At 40.8% G+C, this 5732-nt stretch overlaps 1 protein-coding gene across 1 annotated transcript in view; it reads left to right on the plus strand.

Moving 5' to 3' along the window:
- Positions 1-5732, plus strand: part of Flo2 (flotillin-2) — a 262398-nt gene that overhangs the window by 170018 nt on the left and 86648 nt on the right.

Consider the following 5732-nt stretch of genomic DNA (forward strand, 5'->3'; position numbering starts at 1 on the left):
TCTATTGTTCTGGTGGGTGTTCATCAATTATGTTTACGTTACGTCAAGTGTCATAAGTATCGTTTAAAAGCTTCCATCAACCTGTCCTGGAAGTCACACCCAGAAGTTTCCGCTAAAAACCGTTTTTTTAACATTAAAACTCTTGTCTTTTGCGTGTACTGTACGAATATCACGTAGTCAATTTATTACATCAAAATACGAAAAAGGCAACTTTCACCGTGTCATCGTAACGAATAATCAAGAATACGTTACAAGTTCACCTTGAATCACTTTAGTCGGTCATTGCACTAATTGGTTCACTATTTCCTGAAAATGTCTGATAACGAAAATGGTACCTAATCAATGTTAATGATTTACATACGCGAAATAAGTACTGAAGAAATTTTGTGCGCATATTTCAAACTTAATTGACTGTCACCTTGTTACGTAAATTTATAAGTCGTCAATATTAATTCAATAAACTTTTGAAATAGACATCATCATCTTTGGGCGTTACATAAATATTACATTACACTACTGTATGGAAATTGACGATATTTAGACTTGGGAAAATGAAGACATTTTGAGAAATTTTACTTTCATTTAGGTCAGTTCGTTTTAGAAACAACATAATTATCAATAAGTAACGTACTAAAACTGGTGAAACATCTATTAGTACCTAATAATGGTTTTAAACGGTGAAATTATTAAGCAATTTGTACAGGGTTGCCTACTAAGAATGAAGTACTTTATCTAGGAAAAAAGAATGACATGGCCATAAAGAATACATCTAAAATATTTTCGTGATTCCAACGTTGCCGCGTCTACGTGAAATCAGTGGCAACAACGGATTCGTTTGACATTCCTAGTGACTTTTGCGTCAATTATCTCATTTCATTAGATGAAGATCGCGCAGAGCGTTTTTGACGTCATGATGACGTAATTTAGCAAAAACCATAATTTGAACAACTGTCAAATTCAGATTTCAATGTGCTGATCTCGGACCAGCTCGACGAGGCAAATGAAGTGGTCTCAGAACTATCCGCAGCTTCCCAAAAAGTAGGCTTACAAAACAACATTGCCAAGACCCAATTTGTGACCAACTTAGTCCCAAACTGTAACCTAATGCTAGAAGGAAAAGAAATTCAATACGTAACATCTTACAAATATCTGGGACACGAGATCCGAATATGAAGAGACAATCAGACCTGCGAACTGAACAGAAGGATTGGGCCGACACGGGCTGCCTTCGGCAGGCTGAGACATGTACTCAAATCGGATATATCGATATGTCTCAAACGAAAGGTGTTTGACCAATGCGTCCTCCCGGTATTGACATATGACTCGGAAATACTTACACTAGCACAACAACTCAACGAGCCATGGAGAGGTCCATGTAGGGAGTGTCACTGCGAAGATAAAATCCGAAATGAAGAACTGCGTAGAAGAACGAAGGTTACGGATGCAATCGAAAGAGTCACACACTTAAAATGGAACTGGTCTGGCCACGTCGCAAAAATGTCAGACAATAGATGGCCGAAGAGAATAATAGTCCCAGAGACGAAGCACACAGAAACAGGGGACGGCCGCTGTCTCGTTGGACGGACGATTTGAAGAGGATATCTTTAAACTGGATCCAAGATGCCCAAGACCGAGCAAAACGGGGAGGTTTATGTTAAGAGAGGCTTATGTCCAGCAGTGGACGAGACAAGTTGCTATATGATGATGATGACCTCAGGCGAAATGTCAACTAAAACAGAAATGAAGAAGAAATGGTATTTTTTAAATAACTTGGAGTTTCTTTGGTAAAATTAGATATTCGGGGATTATTGAAGATAGCAAATTTGATTTTCAAGCCAGTACGTAGAGGTCGCCACCTGCAGAAAATAAAATGAGACAACTTTTTTCTGGTAAAGACAAGTGACAGGTGTAACTCAATATCTGTTTTCCAAAATAAATGGTTCTCTAGTTTTTTGCAATTCAAATATTATAAGGTAAAATTGGTTGGAATAACTGTCCATTATTGTTCCAAAATGCCCCAACAACATTTCAAGTTGAAATTAATAACTTACCTTGGTTACCTATTATTTCTTCATACACAAAATGCTTCAGATAAAAATCTGGAAGACCAAAATTCGAACTTGATGCTGGTGATTCAAAAAATTTTTCTTTAAGTCATTTCTCTTTTGTAATGAGAAATGATCTAAGGCTCTAAGAAGATTGCAATCATGTTTGGCACCGAATACTTCTTCTTCTTCTTTCTTTTTGATGAAAGACAAGAACATAATATAGATACCATACAAGGAGACGAAGGACTAGAAATAACTAAAGAAGAAATACTATAAGCTGTAGAAACAATGAAGAATGGTAAATTACCGGGTCCAGATGAGCTTACATCGGAACTTCTCAAGCTTGTGGAAGGTGATTCAGTGAATACTCTAGTCGACTTTTATAACTGCATCTACAAAATAGGTGACATACCACAGTAATGGCTTCTGTCAACTTTTCTCACCATACCAAACAAGATGTGGATTTGGTGATACTCAATTCGGATTTTGGAACGGACTTGGAACAAGATTTGCACTTAACGTCATGTATCAAAGATGTCTACATATGAACCAATATGTGCTTCATTAACTATAACAAAGCGTTTCTAATGAAACTGCTGGTAGAAACAAGCTTGGATAGGAGGAGGGATTACTTCCAAGATTTACTATAACCAAAAAGCTAATATTCGAGTAGAGCAAGCGACAACGGAGGAAATTCAGATTAAGAAAAGCGTAAGAGGAATGTATACTCTCTCTCTCTATGTATATCAAATAGAGCACTTTCAGAGCAAGATGTACGTTTTAAAGTAAATGTCATCTCAATAATTAACAGAATAGTAGAATACAGCAAAGAATACGCATTATCACTTAACATCATCAAAACAAAAATAATGGTGGTATCTAAATCACCACAAAACTTCCCTGACATAATCAAACCCGCATGTTGACAGACTAGTCAGTAGAGCTAAAATCCTGCTTTGGAGATGCAAAAGCATCTGCGGGAAATCCTAGGGTCTAGGGCCCCAGCAGCTATACTGGCTTCACACCAGCACAATTATACCCTAGGCCATAGTCTGGTACGGCAAAAGCCGCCACAGCACCGAAGAAACTGTCTTCCATCCAAAGACATGCATGTCTTTTAATCACGGGGGTGTTCAAGACAACGCCCACGTCCGCGTTAGAGTGCCTCCTTAACTTACCGCCCCTTCAGCTCCTGGTGAAGAGAGAGGCAAGGATGGCCTCCTATCGGCTCTTCCATATTACCCGTGTTCTGGCCACATACATGAAGCCTCGAGGGCCACTTGCGGAAATGCTAAATCGCGAGTCCCTTGCATTGCCCTCCGATCTTCTGCAACAGGACCTTCGTAACATCGAGAGTGGACTGGGCAGAACTGGCTGAAGACCTACTCCGAGCAGATATCTGCTGGTTTGCGGATTAAAGTCCTCAAAAGGGACTGGAGCCGGGGCTTTCTGTGCCAAGGCGGGGGTATGTCTGACTGAGGGACTGGGATAAACACCGACAGGTCCTGCAGGCTGAACTCTACGCCATTTTGATCTGCTCTAGGGAGATGATGAATAAAAACCCCTCTAGGCGGAAATCGATTAATATCTTCACAGATAGTGAGGCCGCTGTCCGAGCCCTCTCCTCAGGTCGCTTTGTCAAAGGCGGTCCTAAACTGTAATGAAGTCCTTAACACTATTGGAAAATCTAACAGCGTCACCCTGATGTGAATTCCGGGTCACTCCGACTTCACAGGGAATGCCACCTCCGACGAAACTGGCTAAGTTGGAGTTCAGAGGAGGCCTAGAACCGGCACTCGGTAAGGCGCACAGTGAAGCAAAGAAAAGCATCACCGAGTGGTGTTATCCGGAACACTCCGACTTATGGCTGAGAACTACAGGGTTGGCTCACGCACAAGGAGTTCATTAGGGGGCCCTCTAAGAACAGGACCAACAATCTCCTGCAACTCAGCAGACCACTGTACACCGGTCACTGTTAGCTAAGGGCTCACATGCACCGGATAGGCCTGGCGGAAGACGCCGAATGCCGCTGGTGTATGGAAGATGACGAGTCGGCCGCGCAACTACTGGGCCGCTGTCCAGCTCTGGCCAATTCCAGGTCCTCCATATTGGAACGGGCCGATGTACCCCCAAGAGACCTGGACAACCTCTCATCCAGAGTAGTTATTCGGTTCCTCAGGGAGTCGACTATTCTGGATGAGCTCTAACTTATGTGTGAGCCACAATAGACCTGCGGTCGCGGTGGAGAGCAAGTAACTAATTGTACATGGTGAAAAAAATTGTGTTAGAGAATATAATTATCTGGGAACTGTTATCAACGACAATAACGTTAGCTCTGAAGAAATCAGGATCAGAGTGGAAACATCTAGAAGCACATTTACTGAAATGAAGAAGGTGTTCTGTGGACGAGATGTAAGAAAAAAAATCGCCTTGTGAGATGTTACGTGCTGTCGATTCTACGGAATAGAAGCGTGGACACTGAAAAAGATCGATACCAAAAGGATAGAAGCATTTGAAACGTGGATGTACCGTAGAATACTAAGAATATTGTGGACAAGAGAGAGTACAGGGTAGTTCAGAAAAACCGTATGCTACGGGCAAAATATTTATTGATCCAATTGCACCCACTAGTAGAAACAATTTGCACGTATCTTACGCTTGTTTCTGAACTACCCCGTGTTCTTCATCTTTGCACACTTGGCATTACCTGCTAATCGACAAAGTGACAAATGTGGAGGTTGCAGAGCAAAAAGAGAAAGGATTGACACTTACTATTAAGAGACGCAAACTGCAGTACTTGAGACGTCATGAGGGGAGATAAATACTAGTGGCTGCATCTTATTATCCAGGAAAAAATATAAGCAAAAGATCCATAGGAAGAAGAAGGAATTCATGGTTGACGAACTTGAGAGAATGCTACAATTGCAACAACTGCCAACCACTTAGATCTGCAGTATCAAAGATACGCATAGCTTCGATGATAACCAAACTTCGGAACGAAGACATCACCTAAAAAAGAAGAAGAAGAAGAGTACTATGCATTAAAGTCCTGATAACGACCATCGCTTTTAGGTACTTCTTGGGTTCTCTATTAAGTTACATATTATCCCCACGTATTTTCTATTTTTTGGTTCGATGAAGAGGAATAAACATTTGACAACAAGTACTCCAGATACTGGCACTACTATCAATTCTATGACAATAATGTGATTTTTCCAACCAGTTTACTTTGACTTTCCGTATACGTACTGGAGACCTATTCTTGAAAGCAAGGAACGGAATTCTCAAGGGAAGTGTTGATAGAATGTGACAGAAGAAGCTAACAATGGCGGGTTCCTTTCACATTCTACAGGTGTTTCTCTTGATAATTCCCTTTCCTCGTTTCAAGAATGCGCACCCAGTTGTGTTCATAAATCCGTAAGACACGCGTTTTAGACTAGTGTAAATCCGTTTTGGTGACATGTCAGCAATTAGTGGGAAGTCTTAAGCAAAAGTCAGATATTGTCAGTAATCCTTCTAAAGCAGCTCACATAACGAATGTTAACAAAATGTACCACTTTACTTTGAAATTTGCAGCATCATAGGCAAGGTTACAATGTACAAAGGACTGTACCACTTTTTAATGAACACAACTGTACATAACCTTTCAAAAGATTAACAAAACGCACCCGCTAACAAACTGTG

Source organism: Ips typographus, linkage group LG3, assembly GCF_016097725.1.
Source record: "Ips typographus isolate SLU linkage group LG3, UJ_Ityp_2.0, whole genome shotgun sequence".
NCBI classification, from domain to species: Eukaryota; Metazoa; Arthropoda; class Insecta; order Coleoptera; family Curculionidae; genus Ips; species Ips typographus.